Below are 9,216 nucleotides of genomic sequence, written 5' to 3'. Positions count from 1 at the left end.
ACTATATAGTTTGATCATGACTTCCTCTGACTTGTATTCTACTGTTTTGGATATATAGTTCAACATTCAATTAGCTTTGTTGATTGCTCATCAGCATTGGTTGTTTAGTGTTGAGTCTATTAAGACTCCTAGGTCTCTTTCAACTTCTTCCTTAGCTATTTCAACACCATCCATGGAGTCCATGTATCACCCATTAATTTTCATCTGCCATTTTTCTGTACACATATATACTTTGTCTAACTCATTCTATAACTTATGAGCTTTATCCTTCCATTCCACTGCCCCTCCTAGTTCGGTTATTCTACTATTCTATATAAATGCACATTCGTTCTTTCTCACTACTTAACTCACTTCTAAATAAAGTTTGTCACTGTTTTCTGTCTCAGTGGCGGCGGCGGGAGAAATCTTGGCGGGAATCACGGCGACTATAAAAAGGCCCCAGAGGCTCAGGTAGGCCTCAGTGCGTCAGCGGCGGTGGCGGGAGAAATCTTGGCGGGAATCGCGGCGACTATAAAAAGGCCCCAGAGGCTCAGGTAGGCCTCAGTGCGGCGGCAGCAGGAGAAATCTCGGCGGGAATCGCGGCGACTATAAAAAGGCCCCAGAGGCTCAGGTAGGCCTCAGTGCGCCAGCGGCGGCGGCGGGAATAATCTCGGCGGGAATCGCGGCGACTATAAAAAGGCCCCAGAGGCTCAGGTAGGCCTCAGTGCGCCAGCGGCGGGAATAATCTCGGCGGGAATCGCGGCGACTATAAAAAGGCCCCAGAGGCTCAGGTAGGCCTCAGTGCGCCAGCGGCGGCAGGAGAAATCTCGGCGGGAATCGCGGCGACTATAAAAAGGCCCCAGAGGCTCAGGTAGGCTTACTAATCTCCAATCTCAGAGGGAGAGAAGTAAAAAGTAATCGAAGTGTGACGTCACCAGAAAGCAGGTAAGTGATTGGTTGGTGATTATTTCTCTCTTTATAAACTTTAACTCTGTGATTTATAGTTTCTAATAAAGTCTCTGTGGTGTAGCGGGGACTGTTTATAAACCAGGGCCCTTAAATATACTATTTAACTGTAGTGTAATTGGTGGGATTGATTTGATTTAATTTAATTGCAATTAATTAAAGGGTAAGTCATGGCAGGACAGCCTGGTGCCGTAGTATGCTCCTCCTGCGCTATGTGGGAACTCAGGGACACTTCCTGTGTCCCTGACAACTATGTGTGCAGGAAGTGTGTCCAGCTGCAGCTACTGGCAGACCGCATTGTGGCACTGGAGCTGCGATTGGATTCATACTGGACCATTCGCGAGGCTGAGGACATCGTGAATAGCACGTTTAATCAGTTGGTCACACCGCAGGCAAAGGTTGGACAGGCAGAAAGGGAATGGGTGACCAACAGACAGAGTACTAGGCACAGGCAGGTAGTGCAGGGGTCCCCTGTGGACATCCCCCTCTCAAACAGATACACCACTTTGAGTACTGTTGGGGGGGGATGGCTTATCAGAGAAAGGCAGCAGCAGCCAACTTCCTGGCACCAGGGGTGGCTCTGCTGCACAGGACGGGAGGAAAAAGAGGTGTAGAGCTATAGTAATAGGGGATTCTATTGTAAGGGGAATAGATGGTCGTTTCTGCGGCCGCAAACAAGACTCCAGGATGGTGTGTTGCCTCCCTGGTGCAAGGGTCAAGGATGTCTCAGAGCGGCTGCAGAACATTTTGGAAGGGGAGGGTGAACAGTTAGTTGTCGTGGTGCATATAGGTACCAACGATATAGGTAAAAAGCGGGATGAGGTCCTAAAAGCGGAATATAGGGAGTTAGGAGGTAAATTAAAAAATAGGACCTCAAAGGTAGTAATCTCAGGATTGCTACCAGTGCCATGTGCTAGTCAGAGTAGAAATAGAAGGATATTTCAGATGAATATGTGGCTAGAGGAATGGTGCAAGGGGGAGGGATTCAAATTCCTGGGACATTGGAACCGGTTCTGGGGGAGGTGGGACCAGTTCAAACCGGACAGTTTGCACCTGGGCAGGGCCGGGACCGATGTCCTAGGGGGAGTGTTTGCTGGTGCTCTGGGGGAGGGTTTAAACTAAAATGGCAGGGGGTTGGGAACCTGAGCAGGGGGACAGAGGAAAGGGAAACAAGGATAAAAGCAAAAGATAGGAAGGAGAAAAACAAAAGTGGCAGTCAGAGAAATCAACGGTTTAAATCAAACATGGCCACAGTAAATAATAATTCTAATAGGTCTAAGAGCGTTAAAAAAACAAGCCTGAAGGCTTTGTGTCTTAATGCGAGGAGCATTCCTAATAAGGTGGATGAATTAGCTGCGCAAATAGAGGTAAACGAATATGATTTGATTGGGATTACGGAAACGTGGCTCCAAGGTGGCCAAGGCTGGGAACTCAACATCCAGGGGTATTCAATATTCAGGAAAGATAGGCAAAAAGGAAAGGGAGTTGGCGTAGCATTGCTAGTTAAAGAAGGGATTAACACAATTGTAAGGAAGGATATTAGCTCTGATGATGTGGAATCTGGGTAGAACTGAGAAATACCAAGGGGCAGAAAACGTTAGTGGGAGTGGTATATAGACCTCCAAACAGTAATGTGGAGGTTGGGGATGGCATTAAAAGGGAAATTAAAGAAGCGTGCAATAAGGGCACAGCAGTCATCATGGGTGACTTTAATCTACATATAGATTGGGCTAACCAAATTAGTAACAATAATGTGGAGGAGGAATTCCTGGAGTGTTTAAGGGATGGTTTCCTGGACCAATATGTCGAGGAACCAACCAGAGATAGGCCATCTTAGACTGGGTATTATGTAACGAGAAACGATTAATTCGCAATCTTGTTGTACGAGGCCCCTTGGGTCGGAGCGATCATAATGTGATCAAATTCTTCATTAAGATGGAGAATGAAGTAGTCGACACAGAGACTAGGGTCCTAAATTTAAATAAAGGAAACTTCACAAAGGAGGACACAAATAACCTCCCAGAGATGTCAGGGAACATAGGGTCTGATGAAAGGGAGGAACTGAAAGAAATCAGTATTTGTAGGGAAATGGTGTTAGGGAAATTGATGGGATTGAAGGCCAATAAATCCCCAGGGCCTGATAATCTACATCCTAGGGTACTTAAGGAAGTGGCCCTAGAAATAGTTGATGCTTTGCTGATCATCTTCCAGCATTCGATGGAATCTGGAACAGTACCCATGGATTGGAAGGTAGCTAATGTTACCCCACTATTCAAAAAAGGTGGTAGAGAGAAAATGGGGAATTACAGACCGGTAAGCCTGACATCGGTAGTGGGGAAAATGCTAGAGTCCATTATAAAAGATGTAATAGCAGAGCACTTGGAAAACAGTGACAGGATCGGACAAAGTTAACATGGATTTACAAAAGGTAAATCGTGCTTGACTAATCTACTGGAATTTTTTGAGGATGTAACTGGTAAAATAGATAAGGGAGAACCAGTGGATGTGGTGTATTTGGACTTTCAGAAGGCTTTCGATAAGGTCCCACATAAGAGATTAGCGTGTAAAGTTAAGGCACATGGGATTGGGAGCAAGGTATTGACTTGGATAGAGAACTGGTTGGCAGACAGAAAGCAGAGTTGGAATAAACGGGTCTTTTTCCAAGTGGCAGGCAGTGACTAGTGGGGTACCGCAGGGATCGGTCCTTGGACCCTAGCTATTCACAATATATATTAATGATCTAGGCAAGGGAACTAGATGTAATATCTCCAAATTTGCAGACGACACAAAGTTGGGTGGGCGTGTGTGCTGTGACGAGGATGCCGAGAAACTCCAGGATGATTTGGACAGGTTGGGTGATTGGGCAAAAGCATGGCAGATGCAATATAATGTGGATAAATGTGAGGTTATCCACTTTGGTGGCAAAAACAGGAAGGCAGATTACTATCTGAATGGCAATAGATTGGGAGAAGGGGAAGTGCAACGAGACCTGGGTGTCCTTGTGCACCAGTTGCTGAAGGTAAGCATGCAGGTGCAGCAGGCGGTTAAGAAGGCAAATGGTATGTTGGCCTTCGTAGCGAGAGGATTCGAGTACAGGGGCAAGGATGTCTTGCTGCAGTTGTACAGGGCCTTGGTGAGACCGCAGCTTGAGTATCATGTGCAGTTTTGGTCGCCTTATCTGAGGAAGGATGTTCTTGCCATGGGGAGAGTGCAGCGAAGATTCACCAGGCTGATACCTGGTATGGCAGGAATGACGTATGAGGAGAGATTGGGTCGATTGGGCTTGTACTCGCTGGAGTTTAGAAGAATGAAAGGGGATCTCATTGAAACTTATAAAATTCTGACAGGACTGGAGAGACTAGATGCAGGAAGGATGTTCCCGATGGTCGGGGAGTCCAGAACCAGGGGTCACAGTCTAAGGATAAGGGGTAGGCCATTTAGGACAGAAATGAGGAGGAATTTCTTCACCCAGAGAGTGGTGAACCTGTGGAATTCTCTACCACAGAAGGCAGTAGAGGCCAATACATTAAATATATTCAAGAAGGAGTTGGATATATTTCTTAAGGCTAAAGGGATCAAGGGGTATGGGGAGAAAGCAGGGACCGGGTACTGAATTTGGATGATCAGCCATGATTGCATTGAATGGTGGAGCAGGCTCGAGGGGCCGAATGGCCTACTCCTGCTCCTATCTTCTATGTTTCTATGGATAGTGATAATTATGGTATGTAACAGAATTCTGATATATACAATTTAGCTTTGAACAGGTATCCAAGTAAATAGCATGAATGATTTATTATTGGGAAGGGGAATTTATGATTGACAAAGTCAATTGAAATTCAAATTGTAATAAATAACATGCAAAAAATCTATTTTTTAATTCCAAGGTTGGAGAAGAAGAACTCTGCTTTAATAGCTGCTTTAAAGAAGAAATCCAAAAATATTGAGTCATAGAGAGGTACTACGTTATTACTTTTAGTTTGCAGTTGAAGTAAGATATTAAGAATTGGGCATAACAGGGCAAGACAACCAGGATTCAATTGCAACACCAATGTACAAGGTGGAGGTAATGGGTTAATTCATACTCTGAGTTAAACGATATAGAGTTCTGTATATTGCATTTACCCAGCTAAGTTCTAAAAACATGATTAGGTGACTTCAACTGCTGAGAGATTAAACTGCAGAGCAACTCGTGGAAAGATTAGAGAGGATGTCTGATTAGCCAGGCGAGGCAGCACATATACAAGATAACACATTGAAGAAGTCGTTTGTTATAAATTACAACAGGGTTGCATTCTTCAAAGTATGGTGGGACTAATGAGGATGTGCTTGCTTTGCAGGGGTAACCCGAGTCGAGGCCAGAGTCTGTGCTTTGCACGCCTTAATGAGGACTGTTATCTTAAGGAAACGTAATGAGTAACCCCACCTGGCTACGGGCAATTAGATGGTTGTAAAGCAATTAAGATGAGGCCCCATAGTCACAGGACGCGATGGGAGCAATTGATAACTGGAATGTGGGATTTGGGGTGGCAGGAAGAGGAAATGTCATGGTTCTATAATTGCAATTTAGCTATAACTCTGTATATGCTGATAAGCTTACCCCCGTCCCTCGGGCAGGGACTTAATTTTTGTGTAACTGTGGACGTTGCCAGGATATCGGTGGAGTTGGATTCAGACAGCGATCTGAAAGGTTCTCCCCAGGCCTGAATAAACCGTTGTGACTTCAATTCGTTGGTCTGTCTGTCTTTCAACAAGCCGGTGATGTTGACCTTGTATATCACTTGGTCCGCACTTTGGGGGCTTACTTCACAGTCAAATCTCAAACATTTTGTTACAAATTTAATATTTTTCAGTGACAAATTACTTTTACAATGGAGTTTTGTGTTTTCAGCTAATCAAATGACAAAGCTTTATTTTTTAAATTCTATAAATAGTCATAGAGATCTATTTTTGACTGGAGGAACACAAGCTTTGGAATGTACCGAAACAAGCCAGGGTCTCTGCCCCATCTGTTTTCCAGTCTGAATATTAAGGCTTTCATTTACTTATTTTAATCACCTTCATTGATATTCAAGGTGATTAATACCTTAAAAGAATGATTGCTTCCAGCATGTGGATTTAGGGAGGCTTATCTAGCCCAATGATAAAGCATTGACAAATAAAGATCTGTCCCACTGGGAAAGGATTCCAGCTATTTAACAGAGGAGAATATTTGTTTTTAAGAAAAAATAATTTGCCAGAACATTATTAAGGGTAGATTCAAATTGCTATTACCAATGCTCATTAATCATTAAACTGCAAGTGCCTGCCTGTTACCAGCAATCCTCCCTAATTGGCATAAAATGTCCACATGATTCATATTCTTATAGGCACAAATTAAAATCTGGCACGAGGTTTAGGCCCAGTACAGCCATTTAAAAACGAGGGCCCCAATTTTAAGCCAAACCACGTGGCGGGAACAGGATGGGTAATCAGAAAAAATCTCAAAAATCCACTTACCGCCCCGTTCATGCCGACTGCCATTTTAACTCCGGAGCTGACTCAAGCAGCAAACGCACCCACCAGAAGAGAATAAATTCAAATCGGGGGGTCCTATGACATCATTAGGTTCCCAATGCGATTTCAACTGGGTGGATAAGAAGTCCTGCCCAGCGGCAAACACGCTGAGTAAAACCTAGCAGGATTGGCTTCACAAACTGACTAACATGACTGGAAACTGCATTTAAAGGGGCACTCAGCTGCAAGTATACAGCTCTTAGAATCTGTGTGCTAATGTGAGAAGTGCATTTCGAAGGCAGTTCTGAGTTTCCAGTTTGTTTGTTTCTCATTTCTTTTCCCCTTACCGACCCTGATTAAGCACTCACTGCTTATCACGGGTGCGGTATTTGCTTCACTTCTTTGGATGGATGAACAGTTGGAGAAAGAGAGCCAGCAAAAGACTCAACAAGCACAAACAGCAGGTGGGCCTGTTAGAAGATAGGTGAGGGGTGCTGCTCGTAGAAGTCTTTACCCAGCCCATAGGGTCTATATGTCAAGAGTTAGTTTCTTGGATATTTCTGAGCAGTGCATGAGGAGGCTGCACTTCACCAGGCAGACTGTTGCTGACTTATGCAGCTTATTGCTGTAGGACCTGCTGCCTGTTAGACCAAGGGGCCATGCTTTGCCAATGGCTGGCAAAGTCACCACTATTTTTTTTGCCTCAGGCTCCTTCCAACTTGCTACAGGGGACAACTCCGTATCTCCCAGTGTGTGCAGTGCACAGCTGCATCAAGCAGTTCACCAATGACCTCTTTGCTAGAGCAAACAAGTACATTACCTTCCCAATGGACACCAACATCAAGCATGAGAGAGCTCTAGAATTTGCAGCAGTGGCCAGCTTCCCTAGCCTCCAGGGCATAGTAGACTGCACTCATTTAGCTATCAGGGTACCAGAAGACAAGCCAGCAGCCTTTTTCAACAAGAAGGACTTCCACTCCATTAATGTTCAACTGGTGTAATCTCTGCAGAAGGATTTATGGCAGCTCGAGCTCTGAGGGGATGAATATAGACTGCAGCACTTCAGTCTAGCCTTGCTGGCTTTCTGGCAGCATGGTTGGTGTTGGTTGAAGGGGTGGGCAAGGGAGCAGATGTGCTGACATCCTGAGAAAGGGCAACACATGCTGCTGCTGCGCCACTGCATGAGGCTGGGGGAGAGCAGACTGCAGGAGATGAGTGATGTCTTCAGTGCCCCATCCATGTGTCCACCAATCTCTCCAAGGAGCACAGATGGAGTCCAGAGCCTGCATGGCAGTCATTTGAGTTTCCACCAAAGCTGCATAGGCTGGTGAACATTGACTCCTGTTGTGAGGGCCTAGTTGCAGCCTCCCTAGAGGTGGCCATACACTAAGGAGGTGGCCATACACTAAGATAGACTGCAAAGTGGTGATGCCATGCGAGATGACATTACACAGGCGGGATACAGACTCCTCCATACTGTCACCCATGGTGGTGAAACTCTTCGGCAGGCCTTCCAATACCTGATATAACTGCTTGTGCGAAGCAAGCAGTTTTCTTCTTGTAGCTGGGCCCCTGAAGTCTTCATCTATGTCCTCCTCAGCAGAGCTGGGCGAGAACCCCGCCCTCCAGCAAGCTGTCTTCTGGGCTGTCCCTGCTATTAGCATCTGTTGCTGCTCACTAGAGCTGGGTGCATTACCATGGTGTGTGTGTGTGTGCGTGTGCGCGTGTGCGTGACATACTTGACTATCAACTATCAAATACATTCACATTCTATGAACTGAGCCAGCTAATATAATCAAATTGTTTTTTGCAGACAAGACAAATACTACAAGACTACAGAGGACAGCTCACGTACTTTGCATAATGAGTAAAACAGGAAAAGCTGTTGTTGATCAGACTGAATCATCATAGAATTATTTATACAACTATTGTGAAATACTTTGTACAAGAATGGGGTGCATCAGTGTATACTTTAAAAGATATATTAATGTAGTGAGTGAGATAACCTAGAAATAAAATTGTTTACGGAGTTTAAATGTAGTGCATGCTGCTTTAATAACAGAAGTTTAAGAAAATCTCCTGTATCAAACTACATAATTTCCCTTAAAAAATTGTTCTCCATGATGAAGGACTCCATGAATAACCAATTTTACATATATACTTTGCATCACAGACATTGGTCCAAGGTACAAGTGTAATATTAGAGTGACTAGAATTTAAAGACATTTTTATTGTTTTGAAATATGGACTGTATGCTTGTTTTTGTATCTTAATGAAATATGTTGAGTTTGCTCTTCTGCTAATTTTATTTCTTAATAAACCTGATTCATAATTTGTAGCATGAGAAACAGTCGGTCAGTTATTTGTTTGTCAGTTAAAGAGACCAGGCGAGTTTGAGGCATCTCCTACTGTTTCTAGTGAGCTTAACAGCAGCAGAAGTGAGAACACTGCATTGTCAGATACATTGCACATTAAGGCTGCACTTCAGTTCATAGAAGGTATGAGCTTTTGTGCTCGGTAAGAGAAAAAGGGGCTGAAAATACTCGGCTCTGCTGGCACACTCCTGCCATGTTTCTAACTTTGGCAGGGTAGTGGAGCAAGTCCCAGGCAGGCGCCATACCAGCATTGCTGGGGTTGCTAGCCCACGCATTTTCAGTGCTCAAGTAACTGGCAACGCTCCCTTCCTTCAAAAATAAGTTAAACTCAATTCATTATTTAATCTATGAAAATTGGTATCAGTACAATAACTTATTCCAAAGTAGCGTGGCTTCTTTTACT

At 44.4% G+C, this 9,216-nt stretch overlaps 1 long non-coding RNA gene across 1 annotated transcript; it reads left to right on the top strand.

Moving 5' to 3' along the window:
* The first annotated feature begins 4,586 nt into the window (after window positions 1–4,586).
* On the top strand, window positions 4,587–8,774 carry LOC147115218 (uncharacterized). Its single transcript, XR_015079092.1, has 2 exons — window positions 4,587–4,900; window positions 8,252–8,774. It is a non-coding gene; the product is annotated as an uncharacterized LOC147115218 (long non-coding RNA).
* Window positions 8,775–9,216: the final 442 nt, after the last annotated feature.

This window comes from Somniosus microcephalus, chromosome 7 (assembly GCF_052327205.1).
Source record: "Somniosus microcephalus isolate GS21.2 chromosome 7, FLI_Smic_1.0, whole genome shotgun sequence".
Classification (NCBI taxonomy): domain Eukaryota; kingdom Metazoa; phylum Chordata; class Chondrichthyes; order Squaliformes; family Somniosidae; genus Somniosus; species Somniosus microcephalus.
The sequence above is the reverse complement of the archived record's forward strand: the minus strand, read 5'-3'. Positions and strand labels throughout refer to the sequence as shown.